A 23,386-nucleotide genomic window follows, 5' to 3' on the forward strand; every position below is an offset into this window, starting at 1 on the left:
CTACCTAAACTCTTCCTCCTCCGGCCTGAAGCCCACCCCTCTACCCTCTTCCCCTGCTCCCCGCTCCCGAGGTTGGGATGAATAGGACTGACCTCCACACTGGAGGGCCCCCTTCCTACAGGATTAAAGGGGGTGGGCCTGCCCCTCCCTCAGTAGACTGCTCTTCCCACTTTTGTCCTTGGTACCAAGATTGGGCGGGCCCTCACCAACACCTACTGTGTTCCACCCGGGTATTATGGTCAGCCACAGGCCTGTCTCTCCTCTTCAGACCCGCCGCCTGGGCGCTGGCATGGTAGATGACCTCTGGTTAACCTGAGCTCTCCCCCCACCCCATGCCTAGCTCAGTGCTGGCCACTGGTAAGTGCACAGTTTTCCTAAAGTAGTCCCCACATTTGCTCCGGGGTTTTCCTACAACAGACGTCAGCCCCACCACTGACCTTTCTCCAGGGGCGGACACCTACCACGTGCTCCAGGGCAAGGGATCCAGACAGGGGTGGGGGGGGGGGGGGGTGGGGATACCAGTCTGGCCTGTCTAGCACCCTCACCCCTGCCTGGCACCCAGACTCCACTCCCCCAAGCCAACCGTTTTAGGGACCAGGGGCAAGTAGCAGGGAGAGCCCCAACACCGACTTCTTCTGGTCACGGAGGCCCCAGCTGGCCTGCCCAGGACCCCCCACCCACAAACAGCCTACCTCCTGCAGGCAGCCCCCCACCGCTCAGTTGCCGTTGACGGAATGAATGATCCCAGCATTCCGCCCCGGGCGGGGAGAGGAGGGGCCCCCATCAGCCGGCGCACCTCCCACCTGTGAATACTCGCACATTGCGGCCCCCCTCCTTGTCACCTGTGCCCCCTCACCCCAGCTGGGCGGTAGTGAGGGGAGGAGACTCCCTGGCCTCCCCCGCCCCCCACGCTGCCCACGCTCCCAGGGGCTCTGGGCAGTGGCGGCAAAGAGGGGGCTCCGGACCACCGGGCCGCTTACCTGCGGGAAGGCTCCCAGCACCCCCAGGAGCAGCAGTCCCAGCACAGCGCCGAGGGGGCGCATCCCGGCGGGAGGAAGGCTGAGCTGGCCGGGGAGGTGCCCACCCGGGCGGCCTGGGAAGCGCGCTGCGCCCACGTGCGGTGCCGGGGCCCCGGAGCCGCACCTGCGTGGACCTCGGGCGCCGGCCCACTTCCCCCGCGCACCCCGCTGGCACCAGCCACAGCTGCAAAGTCACTTCAGAAGTGACTGCTTTCTCCGACCGTTCGGCCTTAGCTCTTAACTTCCTCCAGCATCCCGAGGTGTAGCCCGAACTGTTTCCAGGAACGCTACCGGCAGCAAAGTAAGCGCGGACAAACACGTGCAGAGATGACTCAGGACCGGCCAGGCTCGCCTCGGGCTGTTTGAAAGACCTGCCGCTATTGGACAGAAGGCGTGGTCCCCCAGCTCCAGGGAGTTTGCTGCCTGGCCCAGCGGGGCTGAGGGGCCGGGAAGGCAGCTCCCCCAGGGGGATGTGGTTTGGGGTGGGGGGGGGGGGGCGTCCTTAGCGGAGGGCCGAGAGAGAATTCTTGAGACGTCTTTGATGCCAAAAGGTGATCTTATTGGGGACAGGACCCTGGGCAGAAACAGCCGCCCCGGGGACTGCGAGGAGTGAGTGATTATAAACTTGGGAGCTGGGGGCGGGAAAGGCAGGGGCAGGTTTCCGAAAGGACTTATGCTTAAAGAAGACTCACAGGATCCCTGAGACCTGGCTAAGGCCGTTCTTCCCTCTAGCAAAGCTTTTACCTTAAGACCAGAGGAAGTTCCTGGAGGAATGCTTTACTCTGTGTGCCTCAAGTATTTGTCAATGGGCTGCAGGTTATAAGGAAATTTAATTGCATCTGCCATTTCCTTCGGCCTTTGTTCCCCACATCATTGTCCCCGGAACCATTTTGACCCTTAATTTAAGGTCGCTGAGGGTGGGAGGTCTTTCTTTTCTTCTGTAACTTCTTCCTGCTGAATAGGGGTGGCGTGCTGTCCCACCTATAGGTCAACAATGGTCAGGTGGGGAATTAAAATACATAATATATTATATATATACACACACAAATATATAGTATATATATTATATATTATTATTTATATATATGATATATAATATATATTAATTCCCCACCTGACCATTATATATATAATTATATATATAATTATATATAACATATATATAACATATATAACATATATAATTATATATAATATATATTATAATAATATTATATTATATATCATATTATATATATTATAATATGATATATAATATAATATATACAATATATATAATATATATACTATAATTATATAATTATAATTATATAGTTATATAATAAATATAATATAATATACAATATATTCTATAATATATTATATATTTAATATATATTATATATTAAATATATATTATATTATATTATTATTATATTATATAATTATATATATTAATTCCCCACCTGACCATTTATATATAATAATTATATACATAATTATATATATAATTATTATATATATATTAATTCCCCACCTGACCATTGTATATAATTATAAACATATATATAATTATATATATGTATTAATTCCCCACCTGACCATTATGTATATATAATTATAAATATATATAATTATTATATATGTATTAATTCCCCACCTGACCATTTTATATATATTTATATATGAGTTACCAAAGGCAGAGGCAGCCAATCCAAGGGGGACAACATGTATATGAACCTCATTCAGTAGAAAGGAACATCTGTCAGCTGGAAGTTATGGCGGCGAAGGAATCTCGGCACCAGGCAGAGAGACACGGGAAGAGACAACAAAATGTGGTTAATGTCACTGAGAAGAAGCCCGATAAAAATGGCCTTTGACGGTTAATCAAAATTTTCCTCCAGTTCTTCATCGTCGCTTGAAGAGAAATTGGAGGTCACCCACAGGTTCACAGGAATAAGAAAGCATGTCAGCTGGTGTGCTAGATTCCTGTGGGGAAGGAACAGGTTTAATTCCTGATATGTGAGCCCATGAGGAACGTCCTACTTTTACTGCAGCGGGAGTACATAATAGGACCTGGCGGGGGCCCTTCCATTTTGGAGCTAAATCCCCTGCTTTATTAGACGTTCAATCCGTGAGATAAACCAGATTATATGGGGTGGGTTTCTAGCACTATCAGCTAGGTTCAGGAAGGATATGGACGGTATATTTATTTAGAAACGTATGAATTAACCTGGCCTCAAGGGAATAACTTAATAAAGCATTATAGTCTCCATCTATTGATATGTCTGCAGTGAGAAAAGGCTTTTTGGAAGAAGATTGGAAACCTTGGTTTGGAGAGTCATAGCCAAATATCTGAGGAAATCAGAAGAATTCAGGATCTATTCATTTAGCAAACAAGTCTAATTTTTACAGACACAGACGTGGCCTAATTATTTACATAAACTAAGCAAGAATAGTGATTGAGCATATAGATCTTTTAAAGTTTGCTTTGCTGGAACTTTTTCAAAAGGAGTGTCTAGATTGAGCGTTTAGTGGCCTCTCCAAGGCCAGACACCAAGCCAAGTACTTGCCATGAGACTCGCCTGCAATACCTGTAGATTTGGGGGAATTCCTCTTCACAAGGTCCCCAAGATATCCTGAGGTTCCTGCACCTGCAAGGAAGTGACAGTCTTTACTCAGATGGGAAGGCTGCTGGGAACTCTGGAAGCAAGGTATCAGACCAACATTTCCAAGGGGCTTTATGGCTTTATGCATCATAAAGTCGATCCTAGTTCCTTAAAACTGTCTACTCATATCTGAGTCTATGCATGTCGCTCTCAAATATGGGGTGCCTGGGTGGCTCAGCTGGTTAAGCGACCAACTTCGGCTCAGGTCATGATCTCACGGTTCGTGAGTTCGAGCCCCCGCGAGGGGCTCTGTGCGGACAGCTCAGAGCCTGGAGCCTGCTTCAGATTCTGTGTCTCCCTCTCTCTCTCTGCCCCTCCCCCACTGGTTCTCTGTCTCTGTCTCTCAAAAATAAATAAAAATAATGTGAAACACTAAAAAAAAAAAAGAAAAAAGGTAAGATTGCAAAAGGACTTGTATATGCTACAGAGGACTCCAAAGACACTGGAGGTCTAGCTGTTGTCAGGCTAAGGTTGTTTTTCCCTCCAGCAAAGCATGAACATTAAGGCAGGAGGGAGTTCCTGGAGAAATGTCATACTCACCCCCCCCCCTCAAGTATTTGTCAGTGGACTGCAGGTTACAAGGAAATTGAATTTTATCTGCCATTTCCTTCTTGCCTTTATTCCCCACATCTCTATGGAGGGGGCCGTGATGTTAGGGCTCCAGGAAGCTGAATCTATAGGTCTCTGGAGGTTAGGCTATTGATAAAATTGCAGACATTTATAAACTGATGGAGACCCATATCCTGCATGACTGTGATCTCTATCAGTAAACCATTTGTTTTTCTCCTTTTTTAGCTTTGGAGCAGCCAGGAATGCCCTGGGCAATGTCACATGTATCCCACCAAAGCCAGGAAGGCATTTGTGGATTATCAACTTGCCTTATGCTCCTTCGTCATTACTAAGTCTTGTTTAGTTTGAAAGGAGCTTTTTTTTTTTTTTAACATATATTTATTAAAAAAAATTTTTTAATGTGTATTTATTTTTTAGAGAAAAAGAGCATGAGTGGAGGAGGAAGGGGGACAGAGGATCTGAAGTGGGCTCGGTGCTGACAGCAGAGAGCCTGACGTGGGGCTCGAACTCACTAGATCATGACCTGAGCCTAAGTAGGATGCTTAACTGACTGAGACACCCAGGCACCCCAAAATGTGTATGTATTTTTGAGAGAGAGAGAGAGAGAGAGAGAGCAAGCACAAAGGCAGGGCAGAGAGAGAGGGGGACAGAGGATCCAAAGTGGGCTCCGTGCTGATAGCAGAGAGCTGGACGCAGGGCTTCAACTCGCAAACTGCGAGATCATGATTTGAGCCAAAATCAAGAGTCGGATGCTTAACAGACTGCGCACCGAGACCGCCTGAATGCAGCTTTTTAGTTCTAGAAATTCTTAACCTATTTCAGTTTTATGATTTTAAAGATGTCAAATACCTGTATTTGTCCTAAAGGTCCTTTTTATTTTTTTTAAGTTGATTTATTCAAAAGAGAGAGAGAGGGAGCACAGGGGAAGGACAGAGAGAGAGAGAGAGAGAGAGAGAGAGAGAGAATCCCAAGCAGGCTCTGTGCTGTCAGCGCAGAGCCCAACTCAGGACTTGAATTCATGAACCGTGAGATCCTGACCTGAGCCTAAACCAAGAGTCAGACACTTAACCGACTGAGCCACACAGGTGCCCCCTAAAAGTCCTTTTTATAAATCTCCTTAAAGATGAAACTACTTTTTTTGTCAGAGAATCAGAACAATTAACTATTAATGACAAAATGTCAGGAATGGACATTGTTAATCTGATATGAGAGTTCATTCTGATGCAATTGACAAGGAAATCCATTTATTTCTGTAACACAAAACACTTCGATAATCACAATATCACATGACAATCTTATTACCAAAACATATTAAGACCTTATGAATTGCATATTATCTCTAGAATAGTTATAGCATTTACCCAAACAGAACCTACAACTTAACTATTATGTGACTTATTATTTGTTTGACAGTGCTCCCGGAGTAACTTAACATACCAAATAAAAACATCTACTTGGTCAAAAAGACTTTATTTACAATTAAAATCTTGAGAAGTTTGTTAAAAACTGAGAAAGCTACGGGGCATCTGGGTGGCTCAGTCGGTTAAGCATCCGACTTCAGCTCAGGTCATGATCTCGCTGTTTGAGCCCCCATTGGACTCTGTGCTGACAGCTCAGATCCTGGAGCCTGTTTGGATTCTGTGTCTCCCTCTCTCTCTCTCTCTGCCCCTCCCCCACTCACACTCGGTCTCTCTCTCTCTCTCTCTCTCAAAAATAAATAAACATTAAAAATTAAAAAAAAAAAAAACTTAGAAAGCTATAAAGCAGTTCCTAAAGTGGATTAGAGGATTAGAGATCATTACAAAACTTAATTATTTATTTAACCAAAGTGACAATAAAAAATTCCAAAAGCAAATATGTAGGATTATATACTTACTAGGAAAACTTAGCTCTGGGGTGCCTGGGTGACTTGGTTAAGCTTCTGACTCTTGATTTCAGCTCAGGTCATGATCTCATGGTTTGTGAGTTTGAACCCCAAGAGGGGTTCTGCACGGACATTGTGGAGCCTGCTTGGGATTCTCTCCTGTCTTTCTGCCTCTGCTTCTCTCTGTCTCTCTCAAAATAAGTAAATAAACGTTAAAAACAAAACAAAAAAAACCCCACTGAGCTCCTTTTATGTTGACAGGTTTAAACTTTAAGTAATCAAAGACCTGATAAAGAAAGAGCATAGAAATTAGTTTTCCAGGAAGACAAAAGAGAAAAATCCTTTTTTTTTTTAAATTTGGAGTTGCTTCCTTAATTTCCATCTAATTACAATTAGCAGCACTTTTAACGCTTGCAAACTTTAGTCTCCAGTGAAAACTAAGCAGTAACCCATTATGAATGGTTTGTTACACCAGAATTCTTTAGATGGCAAATTTATGAATACACTTAAGCACAAAGGTTTACTGGGGCAACTGGGTGGCCCAGTCCATTGGGCGTCCAACTCTTGATTTCAATTCAGGTCATGATCTCACGGTTCAAGAGATCAAGCCCTGAGTCTGACTCTGTGCTGACAGTGCAGAGCCTGCTTGGGATTCTCTCTCTCTCCCTCTCTTTTTCTGCCCCTTCCCCCACCTTCTATCTATCAAAATAAATAAATAAACTTAAAAAAATGTTTACCATCAGACCCAAGTATCCTTAGCTTCTCTGCAATAAGAAGAAACCAAAAACACACACCTATGTTCAGAAATCAATGCTTCAGTGCCCCAGCCTATTTGGAAAAGACCTAGATGTCCAATGGATTGAATCCCATTTATCATGCAAAGCTTTGAAGTTTCCAGTTACCAAAGACTTTGAAAGCTATCTTAACAATTACCCGTGAAAACTTTGACACAGAATTAACCATCATTTTAAGTCAACTTTTTGCTAACAAATTGCAACAGAGACCACTAGCTTATTCGACCTTCAGTAAATCTAGGTAGAATACATTCTCATATTGAATGCTGATAACTCTAAATACATGCCTATTTTAATTAAACCAACAAACTTAAATTAGCTTAAGTGCTGAACATGTTCCACCTGTGTCCACTTAAAAGTCAATTTGCTCCCCACTGTCAGTGTTTTACCTGGGACACTAGTGGGGAAATCTGAAGGGGGCAGAGCAAGTTCTGGTTGGGTGCTCCTCACTCCTCGACAACAAGGGCAGGACGAGGAGCCAATGGTACCTGAGGAGGCACCACAGAGGACTCTGTGGGAACCACTTATGCAGGCCGCACCCACAGGGGTGCAGAAACAGGAGGAGGCAGAAGAGGCAGGGTGCCACCAAAGGGCAGAGAAAGAGGGTTCCTGATTCTAAACTTTGCCAGCTCAGACAGAGGAGCAGACACCATGATTTTCCCACCAAAGTGGAAATATGCAGTCCACATGGGGCAGGAGAATGGGGAACTTCCCCAAAACAAAGGGAGTTTCAGCAGCTACTTGGGAATATTACGTAAAGTCCCTGTCGAAGGGAGACTTACCGGAGACAGTTGACTCTGATTATAACCATGAGCCCAGGAAATATATGAGGGAGAAGCCCCCACATCTATTAGGAGGAGGAACAGTGGGAGAGAGGGGCAGTATCGTCTTCATTAAGGATGGCCTGTGTTTCCATTTATTATTATATGGATTTATTTGGAGGAGACCTATTTAGACTATTATCATCCAATAGAGCAGGAGGTTTGTTGGCCTGATTAGTGGCCAAACCATTCTGCAAGAGGCCCTTAGGTCCAGGTCCTGATTTACAGCCATGAAGGCCTGGTACTTCCATCCATTTGCCCAGTTTTCTGCAGGAGAGGTCTAACTGGTTGACCCCTACTGAAGCCAGGCAGTGTTAGAGGAGGTCAGTCCTTTCTTCAATCTTTGCAATCTGAATTGTTTCCAGTGGGTTAAAAGGCATGTCAAGGGAGAGTCCTTGGGACTGAAGATGCCCCCATGATCCTAGAAAAGTAGACAGGGCCCATTATCAAGAAAATCCTCCCCTGAGTCCCGGGTGGTGTCCCACACACAGGATATGTCAGAGGTTCCTGACATCAAAGCAACTCAAGGTAGCCCTGAAGCAAAATCGCTATGATCACTGCCTGCCATAAAGGCTCTGCCCTCTCCTGCTCCCCCATCACATTCTAGACTACAATGGGTATTGGCATGTGGACCAAGTTTGCCTTGCTGGGAAGACAGAGCAGCACCTTGGCTGCAGGTTAGAAGGAAATTTTATTTTATCTACCATTTCCTTCCGCCTTTGTTTCCCACATCACCCCCCACACACCCTGCCCACCACCCCCTGCTTCTGGAGGTGGGGGACTCAGGAGATTGGGAGGTCCCAGGCGCAAAAGTCCCACCCCACCCCCACCCCAAGAAAGGGCCAGACCTGAGTAGGTTCCTGCTTCTGACACAGATCAACCCAGACCTTCTCTCTTGTCCTGGGGATTCTTTTCAAAGGGACAGCTGGAGTCAGAAGACTGCAGAGACAGCCAAAATCCATGAAGAAATATACGCTGAAAAATGAATCCGCAGATGAATGGATGGGTGGGTGGGTGAGTTGGTCAATGGGTGGATAGGTGGTTGGCTGGATGGCTGGGTGGCTGGGTGGACGGATGGACAGGTGTGTGGGTGGGTGAGTGGATGGATGGGCACACACGAGGGCAGATGATTGGATAGATGGATGGACTGACTGTTGAAGGGACTGATGGACAGAGAACAGAGCGTTTGGTTATCAATCCACAAATATTTCCCTGCCCCCCTGAAAGTTGTCTGCCTAGAGGAAGAGGCTAGAACTCTTACCTAAGAGAAAGAAGATATACAAGCCTCGTTCCGATTAAGTTCTCATTTGCAGAGGGTAATTTTCCCTTCCCGTGCTTCTCCAACCCACGGCTTCTCTACTCCTTTCATTGTACATTCCATAAACATATAATGCATATCCTCCAGGGAGGCTGCTGGTCAGGGACTCATTTGCTTGTCTTCGTAATCTTTTCTCAGACCTGGAAACCAAGAAACAGGCAGCCAGTCCTAGGTGCTGTGATTAAAGATGGCCATTTGTTCTCGCTGAGCTCAGAATGGCCCAGTGACCCTCAGGATCTGTACCTCGTTCTGTCCTGCAAAGTATAAGGCCCCCCCATCTTACAGAAACGTCTTCATCTCCTGGCCCACCAGCAGTTTCCCACCAGGACTCCACAGCTGCCCTTCCTGCCACACCCTACTGTCCTCGTGCTCCTGGATTCTACTTGGAGAAACTTTCTGCAGTGGGCACCCACCCCGGGGAGACCCCCTTCCAGGCTCTCCTTTGGGTGCCCGGGCCCAGTGCCCTGGGATGTTTGAGCTGGGACTTCATTAAACAATTTAAATACTTAAGTGAGTGATTATAAGTGTTGTCTGGGTGGTTCGGTCAGTTAAGCGTCCGACTTGATTTAGGCTCCTGATCTCATGAGTCTCGGGTTTGAGTCCCACATCGGCACAGAGCCTGCTTGGGATTCTCTCTCCCCTCTCTCTCTGCCTTTTCCCCAGTTGTGTGCACACACACTCTCTCTCTCTTTTAAGATAAATAAGAACAAAAAAAGAAAAGAGAGTCTGTTATGGGATGCCTGGGTGGCTCAGTCGGTTAAGCGTCCGTCTTCATCTGGGCGTCTGACTTGATCTTGGGATTCGTGAGTTCAAGCCCCACATCGGGCTCTGTGCTGACCGCTCCGAGCCTGGAGCCTGCTCTGGATTCTGGGTCTCCCTCTCTCTCTGTCCCTCCCCCGCTCACACTCTGTCTCTCTCCCTGTCAAAAATAAATAAACACTTTTTAAAAATTTTTTAAAAGAGTGTTTAAAAAAAACAAGTGAGTAATAGTGGAAGTGACCACCCATGATGTTTACAGAGCCAGACAGGGGCAGGAGTCACTCAGGGCACCTCAGGTCAGGGCTTTCTACTATAGAAGAGCTTCTCTGAATAAAACACATATGCATAACCAAACAACAACATCAAAACAGTGGACACAGGGGAAATACAATGAACATTAATTACACGCTTTAAAAATTCCACTTTTCTAGCAAGCGAAGATACACAAATTAAAGCAACCTTTGATGTCGTCTTCGACTCATTAAATCATCAGGGTTTTTTTTTTGTTTTTTTTTTGCTTTTCTTTATAAAAGCAACTTTGGTAAAATCCAACCCCAAAGTTGTGGTAAAACTGGAATATGCGTTCATGCTCTGCTGGTAAATGTTAACAACCCTGGTCAGAAAGCAATGTAGCAATTCTTAGCAAAAGCCCCCCTTCAACCCCCACCCCCACCCCAACCTCCCCCCAACCCACCGCAAAAAAAAAAAAAAAAAAAAAAAATGTTTACAACTTGTGGCTCAGTCATTTCACCCCCATAAAGAAAAACCAAGGTAATAGTTCAACTGGAAAGAAGAAAAAAGGAAACTATAAACACAGCAATGTTTCCTAAAATGTTATTTATACATTTTGGAAATACCCTAAGAATCACAACATCAGGGGTTAAGGGTTAAGAAGATTATGGTACACCAGCTTACTAGAATACTACACATCCATTAAAAATGATCATAATAATAGTGCTCTGGAAGCCTGCGTCCCCTCGCTGGCATTCCCCTCATGGGCTTCCTAAGGGACAGCTCCCCACGTGTCCTCTGCATAGAAGCCTCGCAGACCTGCGGTGGGGGTGGGGGCGGGGGCTCTCATTACACGAAAACTCATGTAATTTACTTGATGACAATAACAACAGCTGCCTTCGAGTGCTGACTTGGGGCCAGGATTTTTCAGGCGTTGCTTCCTCCAATCCTCTGGAAAATCCCACGAGGAAGATGGCATACCCATTGCGCAGGTGGGAAACCGAGGCACGGCACAGTGAATCCACCAGGCTCCGGTTCCTCCAAGCCGGGGGCACTCAGGGCCCTTGGTACCAAGGCCAAGTCTTAGCGTCCTGTCTTCCCCTCCAGCTTCCCCAGCCTCTTTCATGCCTTTGCCCATCCTGGTCCTTCCCTCGGGACAGGGAAGGTCCTCCCGTGTACCTTCAGCCTCCCATGTACCTTCAGAGCCTGCTCCAGGGCCACCTCCTCGTTGTCACTTTCCTGGCACTGTCCCTCCCCCCCCCCCCCCCAGCCATCTTCCCAGTCAGAAAGGCGGTTTCTGTCGTTTTTTTGTACGTCAATTCTAGAACTGGTCTTACTGCGTCATGACTGTAATGACTGGTTCGTGGATGCATCTGCCCCAGGAAACTGTGGGCTCCTGGAGAACCGGGATGCCTTGGGAGCCCGAGACGGTGCCCGGCACAGGGCTGGGAGCCCACAGCTGGCCAGCAGGGAGAAGGGCACGTTCTGGGGCCAGGGGACGAGCTGGAGCCCGGGGAAGTCCGGCCTCTACTGTAGAAATTGCAGCGGCCCAGGAAACTGGCGGCCTAGGGGACTATAAAGGGCAGGCACTGGACGGGGCCGAGTGGGCACCTTGTGCAGGTTCCAGGCGGTTCACGAACCCCCTCGCAAGTGTGAAAGTGCTTTGAAGAACAGGAGGGGAAGTCCCTGGGCCCCATGCAAGGTGCGGCAGGCAGGCGCTGCTGTGGCATCGCAGGGGCTGCCACACATGCCCAGAGTGAGCCGTGGAAGCCAACCCCAGGCCTGCAAGGGGCGGGAAGGTGAGCAGTGCCTGCCCGCACCATCTCGTCTCGGACGAGGGGGACACAAGGTGGGCACAGCAGGAAGCCTTCGGAAGGGAACAGGCAGCCTGTGTCGCCAAAGAGATACAAGTAAGACACAAGGCTCAGGAAAGTCAGGGACTTCCCCGACAGCTGGGAACCCCAGCCCCAAATGGCCCCAAAATACCCTCGGCAGATAAAGGGATTCTTTCTGCCACAGGCAGCAGCCGGCAGGTAGGAGGCTGCAAACCGGAAGAGGAAAGCCCGGACCCTTCCGCTCTGATTAGCCCAGGTGCTTTTCTGAGTACCTTTCTCTGGAGCCTTAATGCAAGTGGGACTATTAGGGAGCTTATCGGGCAGGCCCTGCGAGTCCGGCCGCCTCCAAATCAAAGCCTCAGAGGTCTCCCTGCCTCGAGGCCCAGGACACTAGGTGGATCCTGGTCACTCAGCTCGGGCTTCTCAGAAGGTGGTGAGGAGTGGCCTCAGAGGGCTGGGGGCAGGAAGTTCACTCCTTCAAGTTGGCAAGGAACAAACACTAGGGGTTCCCAGCTGCCTGCATGAGTTCCAGGAGTACACCCCCCCCCCCCCAAGCAGGTGACCCAGGCCCTTGGCTACATATTTAATCCTGGCAACGAGATTTCAAGTCACTATTGCTGTCCCCACTTCACAGATGAACAAACCGAGGCTCAGAGTAGTTAAGTAACTTGCCTGAGGTCACACAGCTTGAGAGTGGTAGAGCTGGGGCGCCTGGGTGGCGCAGTCGGTTAAGCGTCCGACTTCAGCCAGGTCACGATCTCGCGGTCCGTGAGTTCGAGCCCCGCGTCAGGCTCTGGGCTGATGGCTCGGAGCCTGGAGCCTGTTTCCGATTCTGTGTCTCCCTCTCTCTCTGCCCCTCCCCCCTTCATGCTCTGTCTCTCTCTGTCCCAAAAATAAATTAAAAAAAAAAAAAAAAAAAAAAAAAAAAAAAAAAACGTTGAGAGTGGTAGAGCTGGGATTTGGCTCCAACCGTGTCTGACTTTCAGGCCTCAGCCACCTTCTTTTTTCCTTCTAGGTCCCTGTCACCCTTGCTTTTCCCAGGAGGAAGATCACGGCTATAGGAGTCCTGGGGCTAGCCATGGCACAAGACATTTTCTTTTCTCTGAGTGTATTAGTTATCTGTTGCTGTGTATCTCAAAATTTGGCAGCTTAAATTGACAATAAACATTATATCACACTGTTTCTGTGGGTCAGCAATCCAGGGGGTACTGCACAGGGTAATCCTGGCTCGGGGGTCTCTCAGGAGGTTGCAGTCAAGATGTCCCCGGGGGGCTGCAGGCATCTGAAGGCTTGGCTGAGACTAGAGGACCTGCTTCCAAAATCAGCCACTCACATGGCTGTGGGCAGGAGGCATCAGTCTCGAGGCAGCTTGAGTACCCTTACAACATGGCAGCTGGCTTCCTCCAGAGCAAGTGATCCCCAAAGAACAAGATGGAAGCCACAATGACTTTGATGATCTGGCCTCAGACGAGATCGGGCGCGTTCAGGGTGGTATGGCCGTAGACGATGATCTGGCCTCAGAAGCCATGTTTCGTCATTTCCGCACTATGTTACTGGTGACTCAGGCTGGCTCTCCCCATTGTGGGTGGGGACTGCACAGGCATGTGAATACCAGGAGGTGGACGGGGCCCACCGGCGGCATGTGGCCTTCTCTGCCAGATGTGGGTTTTAAAACCGCCAAGCAGGGACGCAGGGGTGGCTCCGTCGGTTGATCAGCTCAGGTCATGATCTCACTCTTCATGAGTTCGAGCCCCACGTCGGGGTTCTGTGCTGACAGCTCAGAGCCTGGAGCCTGCTTCAAGTTCTGTGTCTCCCTCTCTCTCTCTGCCCCTCCCTTGCTTGTGCTCTGCCTCTCTCTCTCAAAAATAAATAAATACAGGGGGGTGGGAGGGAGGGCAGGGTGGGTGATGGGTATTGAGGAGGGCACCTTTTGGGATGAGCACTGGGTGTTGTATGGAAACCAATTTGACAGTAAATTTCATATATTAAAAAATAAAAATTAAATAAAAATTAAAAAAATAAAATAAAATAAATAAATAAAAATAAATAAATACACTTTTTTTTAAATAAAAAATAAATAAAGTTGCCAGGCAGCCTTCTGAGGGCTGCGATGAACCCTGAATAAAAGAGTGGACGCAGAAAGCTCTGACATGTAAAGAGCTTCGCTGCCTTCTGCCCCACCCCCACTGGGTATCCAGGCCCCTGCTGCGGCCTCAGACCTCTCCATTTGGGACCAGAGACGAAATGCTCACAGTCCGGGGTTCCCCTTCCCCAGGGATGAGTTTCCCATGGCATTCACCGTTCCAGCTAGGAGTGACTCAGACGGGGTTCCGGGTGCCCGCAGGCGAGAGCCTTGGGGTCAGAGGTCCTCCCTGGCCTCTCAGGTGATGCTACATGGGCGACCACCCCCTGTGCCTCAGCACAGGCCAGCCTGCTAGTCACACAGCTGCTGTGGGGGCACTTCCTCGGGCCTCCGTGCCCAGCTACGGGCTCAGTCTAGGCTCCCGCCTAATAGGTGGCAGCTGTAGGGGTGGGAAGACTGAAAGGAGGGTAAGGAGCCCAGGTTCGAGCCCAGGTCTGCATCTAGCTGTACAACTACCCATCTCCAGGCCTCAGTGCCTTCATCTGTAAAATGGGGGACTGGGGGCGCAGTGTCTCAGTCGGTTAAGCATCGACATTGGCTCAGGTCATGATCTCACAGCTCGTGGGTTCGAGCCCCACGTGAGGCTCTGTGCTGACAGCTCAGAGCCTGGAGCCTGCTTCCGATTCTGTATGTGTGTGTCTCTCTCTCTGCTCCTCCCCTGCTCATGCTCTGTCTCTCTCTCTCTCTCAAAACTAAATAAACATTAAAAAAAAATTTTTTTAGGGGCACCTGGGTGGCTCAGTTGGTTTGTAAGGGTTAAATTGTAGTGTAGGGCTAATGCTTAGCCTGAAAAATAACAGCTTTGTGTTGACACTGAAGGTTAAGAGATAACAGCCTTGCTTTGCTCTGGTAACCTACGCCTCATACTCTTGTAAATTAGGCTTCACCAATTAAGGAAACAAAAGTTCAAAGGAAAGAGTATCAGAGGCAGGGTCAAGGAGATCCACTGGTTGCAACTTAGAGGCAGAAAGTCTAAAGTAAACACCTCATTAGGCAACTGTTTCTAACTCATCTGGAAACTGTTTCTTTGTTCTGTTCCCAGGTGATGATAAAACGATGTGATCGGTTATAAACACTCTGTACCCCGGCTGTTCGGGGCCGCACTCTTATCAAGAGTGTTGGTCCCGATCGGTCGGCCTTGCCTCTCATTGTAATAAACTTTGTTGTGACTGTCACTGGTGCCCGTAGCGTTCTGTTTCAGGAGTCGTGTGGATGCAACAGGTTCAGCATCCAACTCTTCATTTCAGCTCAGGTCATGATCTCATGTTTCGTGGGTTCAAGCCCCACATCAGGCTCTGTGCTGACGGCACGGAGCCTGCTTGGGATTCTGTCTCCCTCCCTCTCTGTCCCTCCCTTGCTCGCTATCTCTCTCTCTCTCAAAAACAAATAAATAAACATTAAAAAAAAAAGAAAAAGAAAAAAAAATTTTAATGGGGGGCTGGTATCTGACAGTCTGCTTTAAGTCCTCTTGGTCTGAGGCTCCAGGGAGAATGAAGGAGAGGAGGCCTGGGTCTCATCCAGGCCTGCGGGGCTCCTGCAGGATACTTCCAGCCCTGCTCTTCTAGGCTGGCGGAGACGCTAAGACCAGGCACTGGTCCAGCCCTGTCTCTGCCACTTACTAGCTATGCGGATTTCAGCAAGTTACCCTCTCTGAGTCTCGATTTCTTCATGCATAATGTGAACAGCGTATCCACTGCAAAGGGTTGAGTGAGGACTAAAAAGGTTCCTGTGACTAGAACCGTGAGGAGGCCCCGACCAGACCCCAGGAGACGATTGTAACCCTCTTGAGCTCCTGGGACCAGGAGCCTGGCAGGGGCTTCCACTGTTCTTCCCGGTTTCCAATATTTCCTTCCACCTTCCAGAGCGACAGAGGAGGAAGGTAAGACCAGAGAGGGAAAGAGATTTGGCCAAGGCCGAGAAGGTGGCAGGGATGACCCCAGAGGCCTCAGCTCCCCATCACGGTGTCCCCGTCTCCCCCAGACCTTCATGCTCAGCAGGGCCGTTGTGAATGGGGGTGAGTCATTTCAACTCTCAGGAAACCAAGCCTAGTCCGATATTAATCATGGAATTAGAGGCTTCGGGTGCAAGAAAGAAACAAGCAACTGATGGTACCAGCAGCTCAGTCAGAAGCACAGGTGAGGAGGGGGTGTACCCTTGAGCACGTCCCCAATCCTGTGTGCCTGGACAAGAGTTCCCCAGGTGGCTCCTCGGGAAAGAGGGCACCACTCCTTACAGGGACCTTCCTACCTGGATGAGCCTCACTTCTCTCCAGGGAGCACTGCCCTCATCCTACAGATGGAAAAATCAAGGCCAGGGTCTGCTGGCTTCCGAGGAGGAAAAGTAACCCCCGGGGGCAGGGATTTTGCCCACCATGTTCCATGCATGGCACAAAATGGGTGTATGGTAAAAAAAAAAAAAAAAAAAAAAAAAAAAAAAAAAAATGCAGAATAAATGAATCAAAGGTACTTACAAGGTACCTGGACAGTAGCCCTGCAAAGTGATGATTTTTGTTTTAAGGGACGATTTTTTAAAATCCATGAGAAATCGGATGTTCAGAGAAATCATCTGCTCAAGCCACCCAGTTACTAAGTTTCTAGAGTCATGATTCAAACCCAAATCTGTGACTCTAGAGTAAGCCTCGTTCCTCTCTAGGGTGGTGGCTGTCCTTGCTGTAACCGGCCCCCCAAAATCATGTTGTCCTGAAGCCCCAGGGGTACTCCTCACTCCCTGGTGGTCGGTCCTACAGTCTGCTCTCAAGCTCCCAGAGCTGTCTGTTGTCAAGGAACTTGCTCTATGAGGATCGGCTTCTGTCAACCCCCCTCCTTCCCCTTCTGCCTCTGGCAGTCCAGCTGGGGGAGGCTCCCAAGGACCAAGTCTGGAGGATTTGAGGGAGTCAAATGCACCCTGTCCTCAAATCTGTGACTTACAACCAGAATATTCAAGAAGCCAGCTTCACTTTTCTGAAGGCTGAGAACTTAGAGACAGAAGAGTGATTGATCAAGGCTCCTCCCACAGGCCTGCCCATCAGCCTGAAATTCCATCATTACTCACTCCTTTGGGTGGAGGTATTGAAGGCCCCAGTAAAACATAAATCATTTCTGGGGGAAAACACTTACTAAGTCATTCACAGGTGTCATAGACCCACATGGCTGCTTTCTCAGAAGAGCCTTGGTGAGAACAGGGCCAGAGGAGCTGATGGCCAAGTATAAAGTGGCTGCTTACTCACCAGTCAAGAGGGTGTCGAGGAAGCACTTAGATTCAGAACTCAGCTTCTTACCTAGACCAAAAAGACCCCCATGTGGGGCTCCTGCCCCTCACCACCATCACCTCACCCCCTATCACATTCCCTACTGGCCTCCTTTCTGCTCCTGGGGCCACCAAGCTTGTCCCTGCCACAGGGCCTTTGCACTTGCCAGTTCTGCTGCCTGAAATCCTATTCCCCAACTTTTCAAAATGCTGGCCCTCCAAAGAAACTGTGGGGTGATGAATATGTTCATTACCTTGGTTGTGGTTGTATGGATGCATACATACGCCAACACACCAAATTGTGTACCTTAAATAAAGTTTATATGCCAATTATACCTCAGTAAAGCTATAAAAATAAATTTTTTTGAATTTTTATTTTTTATTTTAGAGACAGAGAGTATGGGGGGGGGGGAGAAGATGGGAGAGAAAACGGGGGGCGGGAATCCCAAGCAGGCTCCATGCTTAGCACAGAGCCCAATGCGGGGCTCGATCCCACGACCCTGGGATCATGACCTGAACCGAAATCAAGAGTGAGATGTTCAATAGACTGAGTCACCCCGGTGCCCCCCAAACTAAATTTTGTAAAGTAAACTCTATGGCCAACGAGGAGCTCAAACTCAAGACCTCAAGATCAAGAGTTCCGTGCTCCACGGACTGAGACAGCCGGGCATCCCTAAAAAGATAAATTGTTTAAATGCTGCCCTTCTCATCCTTCAGGTTTTTGGCTTAGATGAAACCACCTCGAAGAGGCCTTCCCCCAAGTTGCTGGTGCCAGTCTCTTGTCACCTCACCCTGTTGGTTCCTTTCAAGGAACGTCTTACACCACCATCTAAAACTGTCTCTTTGCCAGGAGCCTGACTGTCCCCCCCCAGGACGGGAGCTCATGGGAGCATGGACCATCTGCCTTGCCCACTGATGTGACCAGGGCTTGGCTTAATGCATATCTTTTGGATGACTGAACGACAAGGCCAGGGGCCCCGGGAGGCCTGGCAGACATCAGCCCTGCCTCCCGGGGACCCCTCCAGGGGTACAGCGTGCAGGCTGAGGAAAGCAGGCACTGCTCTGAAAGTAAAACCCGGGACAGAGTCGTGGCCCCATTGTCCTGCTGTCTTCACAGCAGGGGGATGGGGGGCAGGGGTAGGGGAGAGGGTATGGGAACAGGCCACAGTCCTAGCCAGGAGGGACCCTGTTCCTGGCAAGAGCTGCCCATCAGCACGTGAAGTTCATTCGGAAAATCCTCCTGGCGTTTTCCAGCTCCAGTCCCTCCACACCTCTGAGGAAGGGGCGGCCATCCCACCCAGGGCCTTCTCTCCCTCCAAATAGGAGCCGAAGCCTCACGATCTGGGGAAACTGAGGCACCGCCCCGACTCAGGCCTCGGCTAGGTCTGGAGACTCACGGGGTCCCTGCTGGAGACTGGGACTCTCTTCTGGGCTGACAAAAACCCAACAGTCATCACCCACAGCCCCCAGCTACTGATTTGCATAAGAAGGCAGCCCAGAGTGTGAGAGCTGAGAGGGATCTGGAAGGCGATGAGTCGCTACCGTGGGATAACCCCTCCCCCACCCATTTACACCGTCCCTAAGGAAAAGTCGGGCAGCAAGTTAGTGCAGGGACAGTCCCCAGACCTCAGTCTTCTGCCCTCTTCTCCCACCACCCCCCCTGCTTTATCATGCTTATTTGCTGCTTGGTACCATCCCCCTTCTCCAGGGGAGCAAAGGTTTGACATCAGAGTTTCAGACCCTGGCAAGGAAAGTACCAAGGAGTGACTGCAGAGGTTGATGAAACATTAGGGGATGGGAAGCAGGCGGCCTGTTGAAATGCTGCACACATAGGGGCGTCTGGGTGGCTCAGTGGGTTAAGGGTCCGGCTTCAGCTCAGGTCATGATCTCACATTTTTCGGGTTCGAGCCCCATGTCGGTTCTCAGGTTTGAGCCCCATGTCGGGCTCTGTGCTGACGGCTCAGAGCCCGGAGCCTGCTTGGGATTCTGTGTCTCCCTCTCTCTCTCTGACCCTCCCTTGCTCACACTCTGTCTCTCTCTCTCTCAAAAATAAACATTAAAAAAAATTGGGGGGTGGGGGCGCCAGGGTGGCTCAATCTGTTGAGCGTTCGACTTCAGCTCGGGTCATGATCTCGCGGTTTGTGAGTTCGAGCCCCACCTTGGGCTCTGTGCTGACAGCTCAGAGCCTGGAGCCTGCTTCAGATTCTGTGTCCTCCTCTCTCTCTGCCCCACCCCTGCTTGTGCTCTGTCTCTCTGTGTCTTTCAAAAATGAATGAACATTAAAAAAATTTATTTTTAATTTTTTTTTTAATTCCCGTTGGTAGGCATGGTAATCATGCAGAGTTGAGACAAGGGAATATAGTTCTCAGAATGCTGAGATCTTGGAATCTAAACTTCCTACTGCATTAAGCAGGGGATTCACACGTTTTTACAAAGCAAATAATTCCTGCTTCGTAATTTGAATTTTTGCTTCCTGAATTCCAGAGATAATTAAATTAGAGATGCTGCCTAATCCTACCAGAACTGTAGGCTTTCTAAACTCAATCCTGTTGATGGGTGGTCAGTTGGACCCTTCATGGGTGGTTGTTCCTAACTCTGTGCCATAAATTTTACGTTCAGATTGTATATAGTACAACTTGCATTGTTTCTTTCGGAAGATTATTTCAACTCTCTGTGGCATGGGTTTGTATACAATTCTCAGACGGTTAAGTAAAATAGACTCAAACATATTTGGCCTAAGGATTTTTGGTGTTGGGTTGGTAACACCATGTATCTACTGTGGCTTCCAGTGGAACATTCTCATACAGTGAGAATTCCAACATCCTCTCTCAATAATACACGGGTCTTGGGCCGCTCGGGTGGCTCAGTGGGTTAAGCGTCCGACTTCAGCTCAGGTCATGGTCTTGCAGTTCGTGGGTTCGAGCCCCACATCGGGCTCTTGTACTGATAGCTCAGAGCCTGCTTCGGATTTTGTGTCTGCCTCTCGGTCTGCCCCTCCCTCACTCGTGCTCCGTCTCTCTCTCTCAAAAATAAACATTAAAAAAAAGTCCTCATTGAAAGCACATAATTCTGGTCTTTCACATTTTATCGTATTTTGTCCACAATCATCTAGTGCGTAGTTAATTCTGTATATGGCTCGACAAAGGTGTGCAGCATTTTTTTAATGTTTATCTTTGAGCAAGAGAGGGACAGCGCACACATAGGGGAGGGGCAGAGAGAGAGGGAGACACAGAATCTGAAGCACGCTTGAGGCTGTCGGCACAGAGCCCGACGTGGGGCTCGAACCCACAAACTGTGAGATCATGACCTGAGTTGAAGTCAGACACTTAACCGACTGAACCACCCAGGTGCCCCAAGGTGTGCAGTTTGTAAGTTAGAATAAAAGTTTTGTTCTAAAATTGTGCTACCGTGACTTCAAGCTGCTTTCTGAGCTCTGGTAGAATGAAGTGCGTATGTAATTAGCTCTGAAAAGATGTTACTGTATAAAATACAGCCTGATATGTGCTCAGGCAACCCTGGGGTAGTTGGGACATGATTTGAAAAACTGAGTTCAGGTGTGAGCTGTGTTGGGGATGTAGGAAATGTTCTATTGTATTCAGGAGCTAACATATCATTTTTGTCTTCTGAGTTCCTCAGGATGTTGATCATAGTTATGGTTATGGTACATAAGAGGGGCCACCAAATTTTGCCAATAATGTGGTACGGGGTGGGGTATGTTTGTAGCCTAGAATCGTGTCCTCCATTATCTCTCTGATGAATCAGCCCTTGGAGACATTGACAATACGATACTCACACCAGTTGGCGTTTACCTGTTGTGGCCAGGCATCGACATCTGACGTGTCTTCTGAAAAATCTGAGAGATCTTCCCAGGCCGCTTCAACGAGCAGGGCAATTTCTGGATCATTCCCCCCCCCCCACCCCCACGTTGTACGTGCCAAATCTAGATCGTTGTCAGAAGATTCCGGGAGGTCTGGTATGGCCGGGTCTGCTGTTTGGTGCGTCTTTCTCCGCTAATGTGAAAAACCTTGCTCTTTTAATGCTGTATTAATTAGGCAGATGGTGGGGCGCCTGGGTGGCTCAGTCAGTTAAGCGTCCGACTCTCAATTTCGGCTCAGGTCATGATCTCCCAGTTTGGGAGATTAAGCCCCATGTCGGGATCCGAGCTGAGTGTGGAGACTCCTTGAGATCCTCTCAAGCTTGGGCACCTGGGTGGCTCAGTCGGTTGAGCATCTGACTTCAGTTCAGGATCATGATCTCGCAGTTCGTGGGTTTGAGCCCCGCATCGGGCTCGCTGCTGTCAGCCCGTCAGCGCAGAGCCTTCTTCAGATCCTCTGTCCCCCTCTCTCTGCCCCTCCCCAGCTGGAGCTCTCTCAAAATAAATAAATCATACACATTAAAAAAAGAATATGATTCTCTGTCTCCTTCTGCTCCCTCTCCCGCTCGCTCTCTCTAAAAAACAAATAAATAACAATTGAAAACAAAATAAGTAACCTTTAAAAAATTAAGCAGATGGTAGGATTGGCTAATTTTCCGCGCGATGCTTGGGGTCTTGTTACCACCGTGGCAATTTCCGTTGTGGCAATAGGTGAAGTATCTGGTTCATGCAACAAGAGAAAACGTCAGGAGAGCTCGCGGCAGCCGCCCCCTTCCACACGGTCACAGTCACGCTGAGCTGGTACCTGTGCTTGGAATCCGGCGGCAACCTCTGCAGGGTCCACTGCCCCACGGGGAGCCTGTGGACCACGGACCCCCCCACACACAGTGAGTGAGCTTTAGATCTTTGTGAAAATGCGTAAGCAGGATCCGAGCATTCTGCACACTGAGGAAATGAGCTTCCTGAGGGAGTTGGCGGAGAGCATTGGGGAGGGGGAGGGGGAGGAGGGACTCCCCCCTGCTCCTTATCAAACTCAATCAGAAGACAATACCAAGGAAGAAAAATCGCAAAGTAAGAAGGCAGAGGAAACAGAAAGACACACGAACCATCAGGCGAAGAAAGTGTTCTAGAAATTGACAACGAAGGTGTCATTGAAGCAGATACTGATGCCCCTCAAGAAACGGGAGATGACACTGTAGAGATGACTGAGGAAATGATGGATTGGGTAAATGATTAAAAAAAATGAATGACTGCCATTGATGCTCTAAGCGATGGTGAACTACAGAAAGCCATTGACTTGTTCAGATGCCATCGAATTGAATCCTCCCTTGGCCCTTCTGTATGCCAAGAGAGCCGGTGTCTTCGTCAAATTACAGAAGCCAAAAGCTGTCATCCGAGACTGTGACGGGGCTATTGAAACAAATCCTGATTCGGCTCAGCCTTACGAGTGGCGAGGGGGGAAGCGCCCAGACTTCCGGGCCATTGGGAAGAAGCAGCAGACGACCTTGCCCTTGCTTGCAAACTGGATCATGACGAAAATGCTAGCTCAATACTGAAAGAAGTTCGATCGAGGGCCTAGAAAATTGCCGAACGTTGGAGAAAATACGAGCAAAGACGTGAGGAACTAGGAGTCAAAGAGAGAATAGAAAGGGTTAAGAAGGCTCAGGAAGAACATGAGAGAGCCCGCGGGAAGGAAGAAGCCATAGGACAATCAAGAGCTCAGGATGGCTCTTACCCCTGTGGCTTTCCCGGGGGAATCCCTGGTAATTTTCCCAGAGGAGTGGCAGCGGACAAGCTTGGAATGGCAGGAATGCCTGGGCTCAGTGAAATTCTCAGTGACCCAGTCGTTCTTGCAGCCACGCAGGATCCAGAAGTTATGGTGGCCTTCCAGGACACGGCCCAGAGCCCAGCAAACGTGTCAAATATCACGGCAACCCAAAGGTTATGAATCTCATCAGTAAGCTGTCAGCCAAGTTTGGAGATCAAGCACAACGCCTTCTTGGCAAATAAAGCCCTCCCTGAAGGAAAAGCAACTTCAAGCATCTAATGGATGTCGCATTACCACAAACCAGTGTAGCTCTGACCTTCTCAGGAGGAAAGCTGGGGTGCCGTCAAGATAATCCCTACGCCTCTACCCCCACACGCAACCGAAACGTTAATGGTACAGTGGTTTGTCATTAGGGTGTTCAATCAAAGAATGTTCTATTAGGAATTACACCCTTTAAACTCTTTTTAAACCAGGGCACCTAGCTGGCTTAGCTGGT

At 48.7% G+C, this 23,386-nt stretch overlaps 1 pseudogene; it reads left to right on the forward strand.

Moving 5' to 3' along the window:
• The first annotated feature begins 332 nt into the window (after positions 1 to 332).
• LOC132673475 (hsc70-interacting protein-like) lies at positions 333 to 23,132 on the forward strand (annotated as a pseudogene).
• The last annotated feature ends 254 nt before the right edge of the window (positions 23,133 to 23,386 follow it).

The sequence above is a fragment of the Panthera onca genome, chromosome C1 (genome assembly GCF_046562875.1).
Source record: "Panthera onca isolate mPanOnc1 chromosome C1, mPanOnc1 haplotype 2, whole genome shotgun sequence".
Lineage (NCBI taxonomy): Eukaryota > Metazoa > Chordata > Mammalia > Carnivora > Felidae > Panthera > Panthera onca.